Source organism: Cherax quadricarinatus, chromosome 6 (genome assembly GCF_038502225.1).
Source record: "Cherax quadricarinatus isolate ZL_2023a chromosome 6, ASM3850222v1, whole genome shotgun sequence".
In the NCBI taxonomy this organism is placed as follows: Eukaryota; Metazoa; Arthropoda; class Malacostraca; order Decapoda; family Parastacidae; genus Cherax; species Cherax quadricarinatus.
Window position 1 is genome coordinate 36,078,694 of NC_091297.1, and position 24,303 is coordinate 36,102,996.

Sequence of the window (24,303 nt, forward strand, 5' to 3'; positions counted from 1 at the left end):
CCAGCAACAACTTCTCAACCTCTTCAACTATTTGTGGTCTTTTTTTGGTTAGCATATTAACACCTTTCGCAACATCAGCTTCCTTGATGTGTTCTTTCTTTGCCAGGATAGAACCGATGGTCAACTTGTTTTTCCCATACATCCTGGCAAGCTCAACAAGTCTCACACCACTCTCATACTTCTGTATTATTTCCTTCTTCACATCTATGGTGTTTCTCACTTTCTTTACCACAGGGGTACCACTAGCAAGTTTCTTTGGGCCCATGGCAGCTTATTTCACAGTCCCACAAGCACTAAACACAACGAAATAATCGTAAAATGTGTGAATGAGAGCGCAGGTTAGTGTTCACTCAAGCATAAACAAAGCTAGACTGCTCATGGCGTCTGCGCGGGGACGCGGACAGAGCGGGCTGGCAGACAGGTCCCGTACCCAGCGGTCCGAAATTAGGGGCGCGCTCAATAATAGGGACACAGTTTGTCCGAAAAAATGGTCTTATTTTTGAAACGTTCGATATGTGATACGTTCGATTTTTGAGGTTCCACTGTATATAGTATTGTTTTATTTGTGAGATGCAGTTCTGTATTTTTTTCATTTGTGAAGCATATTTATTGATGATATACACCAGAAAAGCAAGTATTAACCTATAGATTTTTGGCTATAATAATAATAATAATTAAGGGGCTAGTGACCCCTTCTCCTGTATAAATTACTAAATTTGAAAAGAGAAACTTTTGTTTTTCTTTTTGGGCCACCCTGCCTTGGTTGGATACGGCCGGTTTGTTGAAAGAATAATAATAATACAGTAGACCGTCGTTTAACACGGTTTTGTTTGGCGCATTTTGGTTATAGCACTGTTGAAGAATTGCAGCATATTTTTATATAACACTTTGTAAAATTTACTTAACACAGTTCAGTTTACGGGAGGGGAAAAAAATTGGAGCACGTGTCGCCTGCGAGATACACTCTGGGTTAGACCATTGAGTCAATGGGGGAGGTCTACTGCCGTTCCCCTCTACCCCTGCCACCCTCTGCCACCCTCTGCCACTCCTACCACTTTCCACCACTCCAACCACCATCTTTCCCAGCCGGTTCTTACGCGTGTAGTATCATCCTCTGCTAGGAGCTAGATGTGTTCATTTTTGTTGGTGGATTGAGTTTAGACCTTTTAATTATATCTTAAATCTGCCAAGCAGTCATGCCACCCAGTAGACATACAAGTGTTACTGAAAGTGACAAGAAAAGGTTTAAGCATTTAAGCCTTAGAATTAACAAAGAAAATGGAGATATTAGACAAGAGATATCCTGTGGCCATAATGAAGCGTCACTCTGTGCACACAAAAAGAATGAGGTAAATGTGAGTTTGTGTGATGACTAACTGACTAACTGACTGACTTACTGACTGACTTACTGACTTGACTGACTGGCTTACTGACTGACTTACTGACTTGACATATTTACTGACTTACTGACTGATTTACTGACTTGAGTAACTGACTTACTGACTGACTTACTGACTTGACTAACTGGCTTACTGACTTATTGACTTGACTGTTTTACGGACTGACTTACTGACTGCTTTACTGACTTGAGTAACTGACTTACTAACTGACTGACTTGACTGATTTACTGACTTGACTGACTGACTTACTGATTTGACTGACTTGACTGACTTGTCTGACTTGACTGACTTGTCTGACTTACTGACTGACTTACTGAATTACTTTTGACTGACTTACTGACTGACTTAAAGTTAAACGTTTTCACTGAAGAGGACCCTGAAACAGTGTCTAGAGCAGCTGATGCCTTACCGTTAGTTGTATAATGTACTGCGGGGTAAAATAGAGCAGAAATCCATTACAGAATTTACGCACACACTAGTGCAACCATCGACTTCAGTGCCAGTACCTCTACCATCCACAGCCCAGTAGGGCCACAGCATAACTCGCCACTCTCCACAATCATCCACAAACACCAGCACCCTCAATTGAAGGTACAAAATACTATTATTTCTGTTGCATTTGTAATCTTAAGCAGTAAAAACAACATAATACATCACGACAATGAACTACAAGTACATACAGTGGACCCTCGGGTAACGGCATCACCGGCTAATGCCAAAATCGGATAGTGCACGTTTTTGCATGAAAATATTGGCTCGGCTAATGCCCAAGAACCTGGTTAAGGACATTCGTCTTGAACATGTCCGTGCGGCCTGAGCCCCATGTACAGCTAGTGTGCCATTGTTTACAAACCAGTGAGGACGATTCTACGTGTACATGCGATATATTTTGTATTATTCCATTGTTTTTAGTGCTTGTAACTGCTAAATAAGCCACCCTGGGCCCAAAGAAAGCTTCTAGTGCCAGCCCTGTGGTAAAGAAGGAAAGAAACACAGTAGAATTCAAGAAAAAAGTGTAGCAAAGTACCAAAGTGGAGGAGGAAGAGGAAGGGGAGAATGTGCCTTCTGCAGTGATTCAGTGATTCTATGATATTTAGGATACTAAAGCAGCAGGTATCTATAAAGGCTATAGTGCCAGCCAGTGATAAAGTGTAGAATTAACAGTGTAGCAAGTAAGTTAAGTGAGTAAGCGATAGAAAAATGACACGAAAGTAACTCTCCAATGTTTTTGGAGGTGTATAGGGGCACTGAACATATGCTGCCCTGCTATCTTCCACCACCCTAAACCTCTGCCAGCATCTCCTCCATCAAACTAGCTAGTTAAACTAACATCTCCAAGGTAAGTGTAAAAATAAAAGTTTAAGTATAAAAGTAAATTTTTTTTTTTCAACAAGTCGGCCGTCTTCCACCGAGGCAGGGTGACCCAAAAAAGAAAGAAAACCCCTGAAAAGGAAATACTTTCATCATCATTCAACACTTTCACCTCACTCACACTTAATCACTGTTTTTGCATAGGTGCTCAGAATACGACAGTTTAGAAGCATATACGTATAACGATGCACAACATATCCCTCCAAACTGCCAATATCCCAAACCCCAATGGAAATAAGTCAATCTGACTTTTTTGGGTTATCCTAGGTACTTTACACATATGCTGCTATGTATGATAATCTGTGTATGTAACTGTTTTTGTGTATACCTGAATAAACTTACTTATTTATAAATTAAAATGTAAATATTTCTTATTTATAAATTAAAATGTAAATTATTTTATTATTTATTATCACACTGGCCGATTCCCACCAAGGCAGGGTGGCCCGAAAAAGAAAAACTTTCACCATCATTCACTCCATCACTGTCTTGCCAGAAGGGTGCTTTACACTACAGTTTTTAAACTGCAACATTAACACCCCTCCTTCGGAGTGCAGGCACTGTACTTCCCATCTCCAGGACTCAAGTCCGGCCTGCCGGTTTCCCTGAATCCCTTCATAAATGTTACTTTGCTCACACTCCAACAGCACGTCAAGTATTAAAAACCATTTGTCTCCATTCACTCCTATCAAACACGCTCACGCATGCCTGCTGGAAGTCCAAGCCCCTCGCACACAAAACCTCCTTTACCCCCTCCCTCCAACCCTTCCTAGGCCGACCCCTACCCTGCCTTCCTTCCTTCCACTACACACTGATACACTCTTGAAGTTATTCTGTTTCGCTCCATTCTCTCTACATGTCCGAACCACCTCAACAACCCTTCCTCAGCCCTCTGGACAACAGTTTTGGTAATCCCGCACCTCCTCCTAACTTCCAAACTACGAATTCTCTGCATTATATTCACACCACACATTGCCCTCAGACATGACATCTCCACTGCCTCCAGCCTTCTCCTCGCTGCAACATTCATCACCCATGCTTCACACCCATATAAGAGCGTTGGTAAAACTATACTCTCATACATTCCCCTCTTTGCCTCCAAGGACAAAGTTCTCTGTCTCCACAGACTCCTAAGTGCACCACTCACTCTTTTTCCCTCATCAATTCTATGATTCACCTCATCTTTCATAGACCCATCCGCTGACACGTCCACTCCCAAATATCTGAATACGTTCACCTCCTCCATACTCTCTCCCTCCAATCTGATATTCAATCTTTCATCACCTAATCTTTTTGTTATCCTCATAACCTTACTCTTTCCTGTATTCACCTTTAATTTTCTTCTTTTGCACACCCTACCAAATTCATCCACCAATCTCTGCAGCTTCTCTTCAGAATCTCCCAAGAGCACAGTGTCATCAGCAAAGAGCAGCTGTGACAACTCCCACCCTGTGTGTGATTCTTTATCTTTTAACTCCACGCCTCTTGCCAAGACCCTCGCATTTACTTCTCTTACAACCCCATCTATAAATATATTAAACAACCACGGTGACATCACACATCCTTGTCTAAGGCCTACTTTTACTGGGAAAAAATTTCCCTCTTTTCTACATACTCTAACTTGAGCCTCACTATCCTCGTAAAAACTCTTCACTGCTTTCAGTAACCTACCTCCTACACCATACACTTGCAACATCTGCCACATTGCCCCCGTATCCACCCTGTCATACGCCTTTTCCAAATCCATAAATGCCACAAAGACCTCTTTAGCCTTATCTAAATACTGTTCACTTATATGTTTCACTGTAAACACCTGGTCCACACACCCCCTACCTTTCCTAAAGCCTCCTTGTTCATCTGCTATCCTATTCTCCGTCTTACTCTTAATTCTTTCAATTATAACTCTACCATACACTTTACCAGGTACACTCAACAGACTTATCCCCCTATAATTTTTGCACTCTCTTTTATCCCCTTTGCCTTTATACAAAGGAACTATGCATGCTCTATGCCAATCCCTAGGTACCTTACCCTCTTCCATACATTTATTAAATAATTGCACCAACCACTCCAAAACTATATCCCCACCTGCTTTTAACATTTCTATCTTTATCCCATCAATCCCGGCTGCCTTACCCCCTTTCATTTTACCTACTGCCTCACGAACTTCCCCCACACTCACAACTGGCTCTTCCTCACTCCTACAAGATGTTATTCCTCCTTGCCCTATACACGAAATCACAGCTTCCCTATTTCTTATTTATAAATTTCTTATTTATAAATTACATACATTATTTAAGTGTGAGTAGTGGTGGTGGGTTCTGCTGCCACCTCCAATACCACTAATATGTATGGCTTCTCTCAGTGGCGTTATAAACCCAACAACAACAACACAACCATCACCACTTACTTCTCACATACATTATGGCATATTTTATCATGTTTCTATGTTATTGAAATAGTTTATTATGTCATATTAGATGAATTGTGATAGATAAATAAGCTGTAGAGATGATATTAGCGTCATATTGAAGCATAATAAGCTTGTCTTCCTCTCGCCTCCTAGCTGTCTTCCATACACCATAAGAGTCAATGAAAATAAGTGTGATGTTAAATGTTCATTTATCCATTTTATTAGTGCTTTATATTTATTTGTCATTGTTTTCTGTGTGTGTGTGTGTGTGTGTGTGTGTGTGTGTGTGTGTGTGTGTGTGTGTGTGTGTATATATATTTTTTTTTTTCATAAATTATATTATTTTCATATAGTCGGACTTGAGTCCTGGAAATGGGAAGTACAATGCCTGCACTTTAAAGGAGGGGTTTTGGGATATTGGCAGTTTGGAGGGATATGTTGTGTATTTTTATACGTATATGCTTCTAAACTGTTGTATTCTGAGCACCTCTGCAAAAACAGTGATAATGTGTGAGTGTGGTGAAAGTGTTGAATGATGATGAAAGTATTTTCTTTTTGGGGATTTTCTTTCTTTTTTGGGTCACCCTGCCTCGGTGGGAGACGGCCGACTTGTTGAAAAAAAAAAAAAAAAAATTTCTACAAGTCGGCCGTCTCCCACCGAGGCAGGGTGACCCAAAGAGAAAGAAAATACTTTCATCATCATTCAACACTTACACCTCACTCACACATAATCACTGTTTTTGCAGAGATGCCCAGAATACAACAGTTTAGAAGTATATACGTATAAAAATACACAATATATCTCTCCAAACTGCCAATATTCCAAACCCCTCCTTTAGAGTGCAGGCATTGTACTTCCCATTTCCAGGACTCAAGTCAGGTTATATAAAATAACCGGTTTCCCTGAATCCCTTCACTAAATACACTCCAACAGATCGTCAGGTCCCAAATACCATTTGTCTCCATTCACTCCTATCTAACACGCTCACACACGCTTGCTGGAAGTCCAAACCCTTCTCCCGCAACACCTCCTTTACTCCCTCCCTCCAACCTTTTCGAGGACGACCCCTACCCCGCCTTCCTTCCCCTACAGATTTATACGCTCTCCATGTCATTCTACTTTGATCCATTCTCTGTAAATGACCAAACCACCTCAACAAACCCTCTTCAGCCCTCTAACTAATACTTTTATTAACTCCACACCTTCTCCTAATTTCCACACTCCAAATTTTCTGCATAATATTTACACCACACATTACTCTTAGACAGGACATCTCCACTGCCTCCAACCGCCTTCTTGCTGCAGCATTTACAACCCAAGCTTCACACCCATATAAGAGTGTTGGTACTACTATACTTTCATACATTCCCTTCTTTGTCTCCATAGATAACATTTTTTGCCTCCACATATAATTCAATGCACCACTCGCCTTTTTTCCTTTATCAATTCTATGATTAACCTCATCGTTCATAAATCCATCCGCTGACACGTCAACTCCCAAATATCTGAAAACATTCACTTCTTCCATACTCCTTCTCCCCAATTTGATATCCAATTTTTCTTTATCTAAATCATTTGATACTCTCATTACCTTACTCTTTTCTATGTTCACTTTCAACTTTATACCTTTACACACATTCCCAAATTCGTCTACTAACCTTTGCAATTTTTCTTTAGAATCTCCCATAAGCACAGTATTATCAGCAAAAAGTAACTGTGTCACTTCCCATTTTGTATTTAATTCCCCATAATTTAATCCCACCCCTCTCCCGAACACCCTAGCATTTACTTCTTTTACAACCTCATCTATAAATATATTAAAAAACCATGGTGACATTACACATCCCTGTCTAAGACCTACTTTTACCGGGAAGTAGTCTCCCTCTCTTCTACACACCCTAACCTGAGCCTCACTATCCTCATAAAAACTCTTTACAGCATTTAGTAACTTACCACCTGTTCCATATACTTCCAACATCTGCCACATTGCTCCCCTATCCATATACGTATATGGAACCTCTACTTGCGAGTTTAATCCGTTCCATGACCTTGCTCGCAACTGGATTTCCTCATTGCAGAGTCAATTTTCCTCATTTAAATTTACTGAAATGCAATTAATCTGTTCGAGTGGAATTCTGTACTTCAATAATTTTGCTAATATCAACTTTACGGCTTATTTATCTATCTCACTTCATCTAATATGACATAATAAACAATGTAAATAACATACAAACCTGATATATGCTCTAAAATTAATAAAATATGTCATTCATGTGGTGGTATGGGCAGTGTTGGCAGTGGATGAGAGTTTGTCTGGAGACGGGGCAAAATACTTCATGAATAATTTCACTATCATCTATACGGCTTATTTATATATCACAGTTCATCTAATATGACAACAAACAATAAAAATAACATAGAACCATGATATATACTCTAGAATGAATAAAAATATGTCATTATGTAACAGGTGAAGGTGGCCACAATTGCTCCCTCTTTGTTGTGGTAAACACTGTCATCTAGTGACGGCCTTTTGAAGCCGTCTGTTATAATTGTTATATGTAGTACATTATTATATATGTATTATTATTATACATATATTATTATTATTATTATTATTGTATTATATTATTATGCTATTATTATTATTATACGTATTATTATTATTATACGTATTATTATTATTATTATTATTATTATTATTATTATTATTATATAAATAATTTGTAATTTTTATTCACACAAAAAATATAAGATTTACTGTTATTGCAATAATTCACAACTGCATATTGGAATGGACAGTGACTTCATTTGTTTACTCTGAAACAGCCAAGCAATTGACCATTTGTCCTAGGTTGAGCTCAATTTCAAGGCACTTTTCGTCATGATAGCAATCAAAATCATATCTATTTCTGTAATATATCTTCCTTTCTATAAAATGAGACCAAAAAAACGAGAAAACAACCATAAAAAGCATTCAAAATTACTGCTAAGGGGTGACTAATTGCTGAGAAGTGAACTCCATTATTTATGATTAGATTTCTTTCATTATTATTATGCACCTGGAGAAGAGAGGAATGCAGAGGAGAGAGAGAGATTTTGGGAGATGTTAAGTGAATGTATAGGAGCCTTTGAACCAAGTGAGAGAGTAATTGTGGTAGGGGACTTGAATGCTAAAGTAGGAGAAACTTTTAGAGAGGGTGTGGTAGGTAAGTTTGGGGTGCCAGGTGTAAATGATAATGGGAGCCCTTTGATTGAACTTTGTATAGAAAGGGGTTTAGTTATAGGTAATACATATTTTAAGAAAAAGAGGATAAATAAGTATACACGATATGATGTAGGGCGAAATGACAGTAGTTTGTTGGATTATGTATTGGTAGATAAAAGACTGTTGAGTAGACTTCAGGATGTACATGTTTATAGAGGGGCCACAGATATATCAGATCACTTTCTAGTTGTAGCTACACTGAGAGTAAAAGGTAGATGGGATACAAGGAGAATAGAAGCATCAGGGAAGAGAGAGGTGAAGGTTTATAAACTAAAAGAGGAGGCAGTTAGGGTAAGATATAAACAGCTATTGGAGGATAGATGGGCTAATGAGAGCATAGGCAATGGGGTCGAAGAGGTATGGGGTAGGTTTAAAAATGTAGTGTTAGAGTGTTCAGCAGAAGTTTGTGGTTACAGGAAAGTGGGTGCAGGAGGGAAGAGGAGCGATTGGTGGAATGATGATGTAAAGAGAGTAGTAAGGGAGAAAAAGTTAGCATATGAGAAGTTTTTACAAAGTAGAAGTGATGCAAGGAGGGAAGAGTATATGGAGAATAAGAGAGTGGTGAAGCAATGTAAAAAGAGAGCAAATGAGAGAGTGGGTGAGATGTTATCAACAAATTTTGTTGAAAATAAGAAAAAGTTTTGGAGTGAGATTAACAAGTTAAGAAAGCCTAGAGAACAAATGGATTTGTCAGTTAAAAATAGGAGAGGAGAGTTATTAAATGGAGAGTTAGAGGTATTGGGAAGATGGAGGGAATATTTTGAGGAATTGTTAAATGTTGATGAAGATAGGGAAGCTGTGATTTCGTGTATAGGGCAAGGAGGAATAACATCTTGTAGGAGTGAGGAAGAGCCAGTTGTGAGTGTGGGGGAAGTTCGTGAGGCAGTAGGTAAAATGAAAGGGGGTAAGGCAGCCGGGATTGATGGGATAAAGATAGAAATGTTAAAAGCAGGTGGGGATATAGTTTTGGAGTGGTTGGTGCAATTATTTAATAAATGTATGGAAGAGGGTAAGGTACCTAGGGATTGGCAGAGAGCATGCATAGTTCCTTTGTATAAAGGCAAAGGGGATAAAAGAGAGTGCAAAAATTATAGGGGGATAAGTCTGTTGAGTGTACCTGGTAAAGTGTATGGTAGAGTTATAATTGAAAGAATTAAGAGTAAGACGGAGAATAGGATAGCAGATGAACAAGGAGGCTTTAGGAAAGGTAGGGGGTGTGTGGACCAGGTGTTTACAGTGAAACATATAAGTGAACAGTATTTAGATAAGGCTAAAGAGGTCTTTGTGGCATTTATGGATTTGGAAAAGGCGTATGACAGGGTGGATAGGGGGGCAATGTGGCAGATGTTGCAAGTGTATGGTGTAGGAGGTAGGTTACTGAAAGCAGTGAAGAGTTTTTACGAGGATAGTGAGGCTCAAGTTAGAGTATGTAGGAAAGAGGGAAATTTTTTCCCAGTAAAAGTAGGCCTTAGACAGGGATGTGTGATGTCACCGTGGTTGTTTAATATATTTATAGATGGGGTTGTAAGAGAAGTAAATGCGAGGGTCTTGGCAAGAGGCGTGGAGTTAAAAGATAAAGAATCACACACAAAGTGGGAGTTGTCACAGCTGCTCTTTGCTGATGACACTGTGCTCTTGGGAGATTCTGAAGAGAAGTTGCAGAGATTGGTGGATGAATTTGGTAGGGTGTGCAAAAGAAGAAAATTAAAGGTGAATACAGGAAAGAGTAAGGTTATGAGGATAACAAAAAGATTAGGTGATGAAAGATTGAATATCAGATTGGAGGGAGAGAGTATGGAGGAGGTGAACGTATTCAGATATTTGGGAGTGGACGTGTCAGCGGATGGGTCTATGAAAGATGAGGTGAATCATAGAATTGATGAGGGAAAAAGAGTGAGTGGTGCACTTAGGAGTCTGTGGAGACAAAGAACTTTGTCCTTGGAGGCAAAGAGGGGAATGTATGAGAGTATAGTTTTACCAACGCTCTTGTATGGGTGTGAAGCGTGGGTGATGAATGTTGCAGCGAGGAGAAGGCTGGAGGCAGTGGAGATGTCATGTCTGAGGGCAATGTGTGGTGTGAATATAATGCAGAGAATTCGTAGTTTGGAAGTTAGGAGGAGGTGCGGGATTACCAAAACTGTTGTCCAGAGGGCTGAGGAAGGGTTGTTGAGGTGGTTCGGACATGTAGAGAGAATGGAGCGAAACAGAATGACTTCAAGAGTGTATCAGTCTGTAGTGGAAGGAAGGCGGGGTAGGGGTCGGCCTAGGAAGGGTTGGAGGGAGGGGGTAAAGGAGGTTTTGTGTGCGAGGGGCTTGGACTTCCAGCAGGCATGCGTGAGCGTGTTTGATAGGAGTGAATGGAGACAAATGGTTTTTAATACTTGACGTGCTGTTGGAGTGTGAGCAAAGTAACATTTATGAAGGGATTCAGGGAAACCGGCAGGCCGGACTTGAGTCCTGGAGATGGGAAGTACAGTGCCTGCACTCTGAAGGAGGGGTGTTATTGTTGCAGTTTAAAAACTGTAGTGTAAAGCACCCTTCTGGCAAGACAGTGATGGAGTGAATGATGGTGAAAGTTTTTCTTTTTCGGGCCACCCTGCCTTGGTGGGAATCGGCCGGTGTGATAATAAAAAAAAAAAAATAATAATGAAAGTGGGTACGGTAGGGAAGAGGAGCGATTGGTGGAATGATGATGTAAAGAGAGTAGTAAGGGAGAAAAAGTTAGCATATGAAAAGTTTTTACAAAGTAGAAGTGATGCAAGGAGGGAAGAGTATATGGAGAAAAAGAGAGAGGTTAAGAGAGTGGTAAAGCAATGTAAAAAGAGAGCAAATGAAAGAGTGGGTGAGATGTTATCAACAAATTTTGTTGAAAATAAGAAAAAGTTTTGGAGTGAGATTAACAAGTTAAGGAAGCCTAGAGAACAAATGGATTTGTCAGTTAAAAATAGGAGAGGAGAGTTATTAAATGGAGAGGTAGAGGTATTGGGAAGATGGAGGGAATATTTTGAGAAATTGTTCAATGTTGATGAAGAAAAGGAAGCTGTGATTTCATGTATAGGGCAAGGAGGAATAACATCTTGCAGGAGTGAGGAAGAGCCAGTTGTGAGTGCGGGGGAAGTTCGTGAGGTAGTTGGTAAAATGAAAGGGGGTAAGGCAGCTGGGATTGATGAGATGAAGATAGAAATGTTAAAAGCAGGTGGGGATATAGTTTTGGAGTGGTTGGTGCTATTATTTAATAAATGTATGGAAGAGGGTAAGGTACCTAGGGATTGGCAGAGAGCATGCATAGTTCCTTTGTATAAAGGCAAAGGGGACAAAAGAGAGTGCAAAAATTATAGGGGGATAAGTCTGTTGAGTATACCTGGTAAAGTGTATGGTAGAGTTATTATTGAAAGACTTAAGAGTAAGATGGAGAATAGGATAGCAGATGAGCAAGGAGGCTTTAGGAAAGGTAGGGGGTGTGTGGACCAGGTGTTTACAGTGAAACATATAGGTGAACTGTATTTAGATAAGGCTAAAGAGGTTTTTGTGGTATTTATGGATTTGGAAATGGAGTATGACAGGGTGGATAGGGGGGCAATGTGGTAGATGTTGCAGGTGTATGGTGTAGGAGGTAGGTTACTGAAAGCAGTGAAGAGTTTTTATGAGGATAGTGAGGCTCAAGTTAGAGTATGTAGGAAAGAGGGAGATATTTCCCAGTAAAAGTAGGCCTTAGACAAGGATGTGTGATGTCACCATGGTTGTTTAATATATTTATAGATGGGGTTGTAAGAGAAGTAAATGCGAGGGTCTTGGCAAGAGGCATGGAGTTAAAAGATAAAGAATCACACATAAAGTGGGAGTTGTCACAGTTGCTCTTTGCTGATTACACTGTGTTCTTGGGATATTCTGAAGAGAAGTTGCAGAGGTTGGTGGATGAATTTGGTGGGGTATGTAAAAGAAGAAAATTAAAAGTGAATACAGGAAAGAGTAAGGTTATGAGGATAACAAAAAGATTAGGTGATGAAAGATTGGATATGAGATTGGAGGGAGAGAGTATGGAGGAGGTGAATGTATTCAGATACAGTGGACCCCCGGTTAACGATATTTTTTCACTCCAGAAGTATGTTCAGGTGCCAGTACTGACCGAATTTGTTCCCATAAGAAATATTGCGAAGTAGATTAGTCCATTTCAGACCCCCAAACATACACGTACAAATGCACTTACATAAATACACTTACATAATTGGTCGCATTCGGAGGTAATCGTTATGCGGGGGTCCACTGTATTTGGGAGTGGACATGTCAGCGCATGGGTCTATGAAAGATGAGGTGAATCATAGAATTGATGTGGGGAAAAGGGTGAGTGGTGCACTTAGGAGTCTGTGGCGACAAAGAACTTTGTCCTTGGAGGCAAAGAGGGGAATGTATGAGAGTATAGTTTTACCAACGCTCTTATATGGGTGTGAAGCATGGGTGATGAATGTTGCAGCAAGGAGAAGGCTGGAGACAGAGGAGATGTCATTTCTGAGGGCAATGTGTGTTGTGAATATAATGCAGAGAATTCGTAGTTTGGAAGTTAGGAGGAGGTGCGGGATTGCCAAAACTGTTGTCCAGAGGGCTGAGGAAGGGTTGTTGAGGTGGTTCGGACATGTAGAGAGAATGGAGCGAAACAGAATGACTTCAAGAGTGTATCAGTCTGTAGTGGAAGGAAGGCAGGGTAGGGGTCGGCCTAGGAAAGGTTGGAGGGAGGGGGTAAAGGAGGTTTTTTTGTGCGAGTGGCTTGGACTTCCAGCGGACATGCGTGAGCGTGTTTGATAGGAGTGAATGGAGACAAATGGTTTTTAATACTTGACGGGCTGTTGGAGTGTGAGCAAAGTAACATTTATGAAGGGATTCAGAGAAACCGGCAGGCCGGACTTGAGTCCTGGAGATAGGAAGTACAGTGCCTGCACTCTGAAAGAGGGGTTTTAATGTTGCAGTTTAAAAACTGTAGTGTAAAGCACCCTTCTGGCAAGACAGTGATGGAGTGAATGATGGTGAAAGTTTTTCTTTTTCGGGCCACCCTGCCTTGGTGGGAATCGGCCAGTGTGCTAATAAATATAAAAATAATAATTATTATTATTTTTTTTTTTTAACAAGTCGGCCGTCCCCAAAGAGAAAATACTTTCATCATCATTCAACACTTTCACCTCACTCACACATAATCACTGTTTTTGCAGAGGTGCTCAGAACACAACAATTTAGAAGCATATACGTATAAAGATACACAATACATACTTCCAAACTGCTAATATCCTGAACCCCTCCTTTAGAGTGCTGGCATTGTACAGTGGACCCCCGCATAGCGATATTAATCCGTGCAAGAGAGCTCATTGTTATGCGAAATTATCGTTATGCGAATGAATTTTCCCCATAAGAAATAATGGAAATCAAATTAATCCGTGCAAGACACCCAAAAGTATGAAAAAAAAAATTTACCTCATGAAATATACATTTTCCTACTCACCAAGAGAAGGATACATGCACAATAGTAGAGTAGTACATGCACAATATATATTGTGCATGTACTACTCTACTAAATGAAGAATAAATGACACTTACCTTTATTGAAGATGCAGCAATGACTGATGAGACACTGTGTCCTGGGAGTGCCTTTTTCTCCTGAGTACTATAGGTCCTGTTTGGCATTTTCTTCCAGAACAGGCCTTATCACACTGTGTATGCCACTACGATTCTTAAATCTCTCAAACCAACCTTTGCTGGCTTTAAATTCACCAATATGAGCACTAGTTCCAGGCATTTTTCCCTGTTCACCTGGGTGTTAGTCGACTGGTGTGGGTTGCATCCTGGGAGACAAGATTAAGGACCCCAATGGAAATAAGTTAGACAGTCTTTGATGACACTGACTTTTTTGGGTTATCCTGGGTGGCTAACCCTCTGGGGTTAATTTTTTCTTGGTATTCTCAATAAGCCACACCAACAACGGTGCTACAGCAGCAGCAGCAGCAGCTGACAGTGCTACAGCAGCAGCAGACGATGCTACAGCAGCAGCAGACGGTACTACAGCAGCAGCAGCAGCTGACGGTGGTACAGCAGCAGCAGCAGCTGACGGTGCTACAGCAGCAGCAGCAGCTGACAGTGCAGCAGCAGCAGCAGCTGACGGTGGTACAGCAGCAGCAGCAGCTGTACCACCAATTGTAGCGATGGTTGATTGGGGTTTATTATACAACCTGGCCAGCTCGGAGACACGCACTCCACTTTCATACTTATCAATGATCTTTTTCTTCATCTCTATAGTAATTCTCACCCTTATTGCTGTAGGGTTGGCACTAGAAGCTTTCTTGGGGCCCATGGTCACTTATTTTGTAGATAAAATCACCAAAAACACTGTAATAATACGAAATGTTCTGATTGTATGCTTGGATGTTACCGCGGAGGCTAGCTGGTAAACAATGCCACCGGCGGAACATGTGAGCGTGGCTCAGGCCGCACATAGACGCGTCTCAGACGAACAGCGTTGAGCGGGTTTTTTAGCGGTATGCGAGGCAAAATCATGGCGATAAAATGTAGCGGTATGCGGATTTAACATTATGTGATGCCAACGGTATGCGGGGGTCCACTGTACTTCTCATTTCCAAGACTCAAGTCCGGCTACATAAAAATAACCGGTTTCCCTGAATCTCTTTAATAAATATATCCCTGATCACACACTAACAGATCGTCAGGTCCCAAATACCATGCGTCTCCATTCACTCCTAATGAACACAATCATGCACGCCTGCTGGAAGTCCAAGCACTTCGCCCACAAAACCTCCCTTACCCCTTCCTTCCAACCTTTTCGAGGACGACCTCTACCCCGCTTTCCTTGTCCTACAGATTCATACGCTCTCCATGTCATTCTACTTTGATCCATTCTCTCTAAATGACCAAACCACCTCAACAACTCCTCTTCAGCCCTCTGACTAATACTTTTATTTACTCCACACCTTCTCCTAATTTCCACACTCCGAATTTTCTGCATAATATTTACGCCACACATTACCCTTAGACAAGACATCTCCACTGCCTCCAACCGCCTCCTCGCTGCTGCATTCACAACCCAAGCTTCACACCCATATAAGTGTGTTGGTACTACTATACTTTCATACATTCCCTTCTTTGCCTCCATAGATAATGTTTTTTGTCTCCACATATACCTCAATGCACCATTCACCTTTTTTCCCTCATCAATTCTATGATTAACCTCATCTGAAATGCCCGAAATGCCTAGCCATGCTAGGTGTTCTAGTCGTACACTCTGTAATTATTATTTTACTACATGTAAACCACACAATAACCAAATTCTGTAAACTCTGCATTGTATTCCTTATAGAGAATAAACTTTGAATTGAATTGAATCCTTCATAAATCCATCTGCCGACACGTCAACTCCCAAATATCTGAAAACATTCACTTCTTCCATACTCCTCCTCCCCAATTTGATATCCAATTTTTCTTTATCTAAATCATTTGATACTCTCATCACCTTACTCTTTTCTGTGCTCACTTTCAACTTTCTACCTTTACACACACTCCCAAACTCATCCACTAACCTTTGCAATTTTTCTTTAGAATCTCCCATAAGCACAGTATCAGCAAAAAGCAACTGTGTCAATTCCTATTTTGTATTTGATTCCCCATAATTTAATCCCACCCCTCTCCCAAACACCCTAGCATTTACTTCTTTTACAACCCCATCTACAAATATATTAAACAACCATGGTGTCATTATACATCCCTGTCTAAGACCTACTTTTACTGGGAATTCATCTCCCTCTCTTCTACACACTCTAACCTGAGCCTCACTATCCTCATAAAAACTCTTTACAGCATTTAGTAACTTACCGCCTATAACATATACTTGCAACATCTGCCACATTGCTCCCCTATCCACTCTATCATATGCCTTTTCTAAATCCATAAATGCAATAAAAACTTCCCTACCTTTATCTAATACTGTTCACATATATGCTTCAATGTAAACACTTGATCTACACATCCCCTACCCACTCTGAAACCTCCTTGCTCATCCGCAATCCTACATTCTGCCTTACCTCCAATTCTTTTAATTATAACCCTACCGTACACTTTTCCTGGTATACTCAGTAAACTTACTCTTCTGTAATTTTTACAATCTCTTTTGTCCCCCTTCCCTTTATATAAAGGGATTATACATGCTCTTTGCCAATCCCTAGGTACCTTCCCCTCTTTCATACATTTATTAAACAAAAATACCAACCACTCCAACACTATATCCCCCCTGCTTTTAACATATCTGTCATGATCCCGTCAGTTCCAGCTGCTTTACCCCCTTTCATTCTACGTAATGCCTCATGCACCTCCCCCACACTCACATCCTGTTCCTCTTCACTCCTAAAAGATGGTATACCTCCCTGGCCAGTGCATGAAATTCCCGCTTCCCTTTCTTTGTCGACATTTAAAAGTTCCTCAAAATATTCTCGCCATCTACCCAAAACCTCCACCTCCCCATCTACTAACTCCCCTACTCTGCTTTTAACTGACAAATCCATTTGTTCCCTAGGCTTTCTTAACTTGTTTAACTCACTCCAAAATTTTTTCTTCTTTCATCTTTCAACACACCGGCCATATCCCACCGAGGCGGGGTGGCCCAAAAGAAAGTTTCTCCTTTTACATTTTACAGGAGAAGGGGTTACTAGCCCCTTGCTCCCGGCATTTTAGTTGCCTCTTACAACATGCATGGCTTACGGAGGAAGAATTCTGTTCTACTTCCACATGGAGGTAAGAGGAAATAAACAAGAACAAGAACTAGTAAGGAAATAGAAGAAAACCCGGAGGGATTTGTGTATATATATGCTTGTACATGTATGTGTAGTGTGACCTAAGTGTAAGTAGAAGTAGCAAGATGTACCTGAAACCTAGCATGTTTATGAGACAGAAAAATGGACACCAGCAATCCTACCATCATGTAAAACAATTACAGGCTTTCGTTTTACACTCACTTAGCAGGACGGTAGTACCTCTCTGGGCGGTTGCTGTCTACCAACCTACTTCCTATAAAAATTTTTTTTATTTTCATTAAAATTTCTTGACAGTGCCTCTCCCACTCTATCATCTGCTCTGATTTTGCACTTTCTCACCACTCTCTTCACCTTTCTCTTACTCTCCATATACTCTACTCTTCTTATAACACTTCTGCTTTGTAAAAACCTCTCATACGCTAACTTTTTCTCTTTTATCACACCCTTTACTTCATCATTCCACCAATCACTCCTCTTTCCTCCTGCACCCACCCTCCTATAACCACAAACTTCTGCCCCACATTCTAATACTGCATTTTTAAAACTATTCCAACCCTCTTCAACCCCCCCATTACTCATACTTGCATCAGCCCACCTTTCTGCCAATAGTTTCTTATATCTCACGCGAACCTCCTCCTCCCTTAGTTTATACACTTTCACCTCCCTCTTTCTTGTTGTTGCCATTTTCCTCTTTTCCCATCTACCTCTTACTCTAACTGTAGATACAACCAAATAATGATCCGATATGTCAGTTGGCCCTCTATAAACGTGTACATCCTGGAGCCTACCCATCAACCTTTTATCCACCAATACATAATCTAAGAAACTACTTTCATTACGTGCTATATCATACCTTGTATATTTATTTATCCTTTTCTTCATAAAGTATGTATTACTTATTACCAAACCTCTTTCTACACATAGCTCAATTAAAGGCTCCCCATTTTCATTTACCCCTGGTACCCCAAATTTACCTGCTACTCCCGCCACAACATTTTTGCCCACTTTAGCGTTGAAATCCCCAACCACCATTACTCTCACACTTGGTACATAACTCCCCACGCATTCACTCAACATTTCCAGGTGCATATACACTTACTATTACCTACTTTTCACATTCAACCTTTATTTTAGTCCACATAATCCTTGAATTAATACATTTATATTCCCTCTTTTCCTGCCATAACTTATCCTTCAACATTATTGCTACTCCTTCTTTAGCTCTAACTCTATTTGAAACCCCTGACCTAATCCCATTTATTCCTCTCCACTGAAACTCTCCCACCCCCTTAAGCTTTGTTTCACTTAAAGCCAGGACATCCAGCTTCTTCTCATTCATAACATCCACAATCATCTCATTCTTATCATTTGCACAACATCCACACACATTCAGACTTCTCACCTTGACAATTTTCATCTTATTCTTTTTAGTAATTATTACAGGAAAAGGGGTTACTAGCCCATTGTTCCCGGCATTTTAGTTGACTTTTACAACATGCATGGCTTACGGAGGAGAGATTCTTATTCCACTTCCCCATGGATTTAAAAGGAAAAGTAATAAGACCAAGAACTGTTAAGGTAAAATCAAAGAAAACTCAGATGAGTGTGTATAAATAAACATGTACATGTATGTGTAGTGTGACCTAAGTGTAAGTAGAAGTAGCAAGACGTACCTGTAATCTTGCATATTTTTGAGACAGACAAAAGACACCAGCAATCCAACCATCATGTAAAACAATTACAGGCTTTCATTTCACACTCACTTGGCAGGACGGTAGTACCCCCCTAGGTTGTTGCTGTCTTCCAACCTACTATTATTATTATTATTATTATTATTATTATTATTATTATTATTATTATTATTATTATTATATAAATAATTTGTAATTTTTATTCACACAAATATAAGCTTTACTGTTATTCCTTTTTGCAATAATTGTATAAATAATGTCAACCCATTCACGACTGAATATTGGAATTTACAGTGACGTCATTTGTTTACTCTGAAACAGCCAAGCAATTGACCATTTGTTCTAGGTTGAGCTCAATTTCAAGGCACTTTTCATCGTGAAAGCAATTAAAATCATATCTGTTTCTGTAATATATCTTCCATTCTATCAAATGAGACCAAAAAAACGAGAATACAACCATAAAAACCCTTCGAAATTACCGCTGAGGGGTGGCTAATTGCTGAAAAGTGAACTCCATTATTTATGCTTAGATTTCTTTCATTTTTGGTGTATTTTAAGAAGCATCTTTCCATCATACATTGCCCAAGTTTCAATAAGATAGGCCAACAAACAAACGAGATACAATTCCCAAGATCAAGAGCAAGAGCCCCTCACTAGTGTCAAGGAACCTGCCTTGAGGTCTGCTCGCTTGTGGGAATTTTGCTCGCATATGGAAGCAAAAAATCGACCCATTGACTGCTTGTATTTGGAAAAACTCGCACGTGGGCATGCTTGCAAGTAGAGGAGGAGAAAGTTCGGGTGAGATATAAGCAACTCTTGGCAGAAAGGTGGACTGGTGCAAGTATGAGTAGTGGGGAAGGGGGTTGAAGAGGGTTGGAATAGTTTTAAAAATGCAGTATTAGAATGTGAGGCAGAAGTTTGTGGTTATAGGAGGGTGGGTGCAGGAGGAAAGAGGAGTGATTGGTGGAATTATGAAGTAAAGGTTGTGATAAAAGAGAAAAAGTTAGTGTATGAGAGTTTTTTACAAAGCAGAAGTGTTATAAGAAGAGTAGAGTAAATGGAGAGTAAAAGAAAAGTGAAGAGAGTGGTGAGAGAGTGCAAAAGGAGAGCAGATGATAGAGTGGGAGAGGCACTGTCAAGAAATTTTAACCCTTTGACTGTCACGGCCGTATATATACGTCTTACGAGGTACCGTGTGTGACGTATATATACTCATAAATTCTAGCGGCTTCAAATCAAGCAGGAGACAGCTGGTAGGCCCACATGTGAGAGAATGGGTCTGTGTGGTCAGTGTGCACCATTTAAAAAAAATCCTGGAGCAAGCAGTGCATAATGAGAAAAAAAAAACTCCGACCGTTTTTTTTAATTAAAATGCCAAATTTGTGGTCTATTTTCGTATAGTATTTATGGTTGTATTCTCGTTTTCTTGGTCTCATTTGATAGCATGGAAAACATATTACAGAAATAGAGGTAATTTTGATTGATTTTACTATAAAAAGAACCTAGAAATGGAGCTTAAAGTAGGGGAAATGTTTGATTTTTGCCAATTGTCCAATAAATGTCCAACTAGCCATTCTAATATGCAGTCATGAATGGGTTGATGTTATTTATACAATTATTACAGTATTGCAGTAGTCTGCATAATAGTAAGTCTTCTATTTTTTGTTTGAATAAAAATTCAAAATAGAAAGCAAGAGTAATATCAGAGGGGCCTGGAGACATGACTGATGAGCAAAGAAAATGTTATTTTAGAGCCAGGAATGTCTGCATTGTTCATTCTGGACCTTATTTTGAAATTGTCATATTTTTTAGTTTTCGTGAAATTGGCCAAATTGCAAATTTCTGACCACATTATTAGGTAGTTGAAATCGGTAAATGGGCAATTTCTTGTACTCAATCGATAGAAAAAATGGAGTTCTAAAGAAATAGCTATGAGTTTGGGCGACTGGAACAATGGAATTAGCCGAAAATAGGGCTCAAAGTGGGCAAAATCGCCGATTTGTAAATAGCGCCGAAGTCGCTAACTTCGCGAGAGCATAATTCCGTCAGTTTTCCATCAAATTTCGTTTTTTTGGTGTCATTACAATCAGGAAAAGATTCTCTATCATTTCATAAGAAAAAATAATTTTTTCTTTTAAATTTTGCGACACCAGGAGACACCTCAGAATTGGGGGTTGCGACAGTCAAAGGGTTAAAGAAAATAAGAAAAAATTTTGGAGTGAGTTAAACAAGTTAAAAAGGCCTAGAGAACGAATGGATTTGTCAGTTAAAAACAGAGTAGGGGAGTTAGTAGATGGGGATATGGAGGTTTTGGGTAGATGGCGAGAATATTTTGAGGAACTTTTAAATGTCGTTGAAGAAAGGGAAGCGGTAATTTCATGCACTGGCCAGGGAGGTATACCATCTTTTAGGAGTGAAGAAGAACAGGATGCGAGTGTGGGGGAGGTGCGTGAGGCATTACGTAGAATGAAAGGGGGTAAAGCAGCTGGAACTGACGTAATCTTGACAGAAATGTTAAAAGCAGGGGGGATATTGTGTTGGAGTGGTTGGTTTTTTTGTTTAATAAATGTATGAAAGAGGGGAAGGTACCTAGGGATTGGGAAAGAGCATGTATAGTCCCTTTATATAAAGGGGAGGGGGACAAAAGAGATTGTAAATATTATAGAGGAATAAGTTTACTGAGCCTAGGTAGTAGGTTGGTAGACAGCAACCGCCCAGGGAGGTACTACCGTCCTGCCAAGTGAGTGTAACACGAAAGCCTGTAATTGTTTTACATGATGGTAGGATTGCTGGTGTCCTTTTTTCTGTCTCATGAACATGCAAAATTTCAGGTACGTCTTGCTACTTCTACTTACACTCAGGTCACACTACACATACATGTACAAGCGTATATATACATACCCCTCTGGGTTTTCTTCGATTTTCTTTCTAGTTCTTGTTCTTGTTTATTTCCTCTTATCTCCATGGGGAAGTGGAACAGAATTCTTCCTCCGTAAGCCATGCGTGTTGTAAGAGGCGACTAAAATGCCGGGAGCAAGGGGCTAGTAACCCTTTTCCTGTATATATTACTAAATTTGAAAGGAGAAACTTTGGTTTTTTCTTTTGGGTCACCCTGCCTCGGTGGGTTACGGCCAGTGTGTTGAAAGAAGAAAGAAAGAAGTTTACTGAGTATACCAGGAAAAGTGTATGGTAGGGTTATAATTGAAAGAATTGGAGGTAAGACAGAATGTAGGATTGTGGATGAGCAGGGAGGTTTCAGAGTGGGTAGGAGATGTGCAGATCAAGTGTTTACATTGAAGCATATATGTGAACAGTATTTAGATAAAGGTAGGGAAGTTTTTATTGCATTTATGGATTTAGAAAAGGCATATGATAGAGTGGATAGAGGAGCAATGTGGCAGATGTTGCAAGTATATGGAATAGGTGGTAAGTTACTAAATGCTGTTAAAAGTTTTAATGAGGATAGTGAGGCTCAGGTTAGGGTGTGTAGAAGAGAGGGAGAATACTTCCCGGTAAAAGTAGGTCTTAGACAGGGATGTGTAATGTCACCATGGTTGATTAATATTTTTATAGATGGGGTTGTAAAAGAAGTAAATGCTAGGGTGTTCGGGAGAGGGGTGGGATTAAATTATGGGGAATCAAATTCAAAATGGGAATTGACACAGTTACTTTTTGCTGATGACACTGTACTTATGGGAGATTCTAAAGAAAAATTGCAAAGGTTAGTGGATGAGTTTATGAATGTGTGTAAAGGTAGAAAGTTGAAAGTGAACATAGAAAAGAGTAAGGTGATGAGGGTATCAAATGATATAGATAAAAATTGGATATCAAATTGAGGAGGAGGAGTATGGAAGAAGTGAATGTTTTCAGATACTTGGGAGTTGACGTGTCAGCGGATGGATTTATGAAGAGGTTAATCATAGAATTGATGAGGGAAAAAATGTGAGTGGTGCATTGAGGTATATGTGGAGACAAAAACGTTATCTATGGAGGCAAAGAAGGGAATGTATGAAAGTATAGTAGTACCAACACGCTTATATGGGTGTGAAGCTTGGGTTATGAATGCAGCAGCGAGGAGGCGGTTGGAGGCAGTGGAGATGTCCTGTCTAAGGGCAATGTGTGGTGTAAATATTATGCAGAAAATTCGGAGTGTAGAAATTAGGAGAAAGTGTGGAGTTAATAAAAGTATTAGAGGGCTGAAGAGGGGTTGTTGAGGTGGTTTGATCATTTAGAGAGAATGGATCAAAGTAGAATGACTTGGAGAGCATATAAATCTATAGGAGAAGGAAGGCGGGGTAGGGGTCGTCCTCGAAAGGGTTGGAGAGAGGAGGTAAAGGAGGTTTTGTGGGCGAGGGGCTTGGACTTCCAGCAAGTGTGCGTGAGCGTGTTAGATAGGAGCGAATGGAGAAGAATGGTACTTGGGACCTGACGATCTGTTGGAGTGTGAGCAGGGTAATATTTAGTGAAGGGATTCAGGGAAACCGGTTATTTTCATATATTTTCTCTTTGTGTGTAGGAAAATGTATATTTCATGTGGTAAAAAAATTTTTTTCGTACTTTTGGGTGTCTTGCACGGATTAATTTGATTTCCATTATTTCTTATGGGGAAAATTCATTCGCATACCGAACATTTCGCATAACAATCAGCCCTCTTGCACAGATTAAAGTCGCTGTGCGGGGGTCCACTGTACTCACCTTTTTGTGGTTGTAGGGGTCAAATCTCAGCTCCTCTCCCTGCCCCTCAACTTGCCACTTGGCATATTCTCCCCTTTCTGCCTTGTGGGCCTCTGTTGTACCTGTTCTTAAAACCATGTATGGAACATTCCTCTACCATTTCTTCATTGTGGTCATTCCACTTCCTGACCACTCTGAAACCAGGGAAATGCTTACTAACATCCCTGTGGCTCACCTGTATCTTTAACTTCTAGCTGCATCTCAGAGTACTTTTTTCTTGCCTGTCAGTTTCCCTGAATATTTTGTATGTGCTCCTTTGCCTATGTGCTTGCCTTAACAGAAAATCTTGAGTAAATGAAGTCAAGCAGAATTACGTAAGTTCAAAGGATATACAGTGTTAATATAACATCTTAAGGAAATGTTAGAAGAGAAGAGAAGCTTTATAATATTGATTGTAAGGTCATGGGATAGTGTTGATTTATGATGAGTGTTTAATCGATTAAGGCAGTTGTTGCCAACCTGTGAACCACAGACCCTGGGGGTGCTGCTGAGTTATTCTAAGGGGTCCTAGAAGCTTCACAATAGGTATTGCTCTCTAGCCAGTTATTAAGAGTAATATGACAGTTAGGGGTCAATAAGATTTTTGAGAGGTTATAAAGGGGTTCTCTTAAGTGAAAAAAGTAA

At 40.1% G+C, this 24,303-nt stretch overlaps 1 protein-coding gene across 2 annotated transcripts in view; it reads left to right on the forward strand.

The window, feature by feature from the left end:
- The window catches only part of Ranbp21 (exportin-5-like protein Ranbp21), a 197,710-nt gene that overhangs the window by 105,408 nt on the left and 67,999 nt on the right, over positions 1 to 24,303 (forward strand). The window lies entirely within an intron of this gene.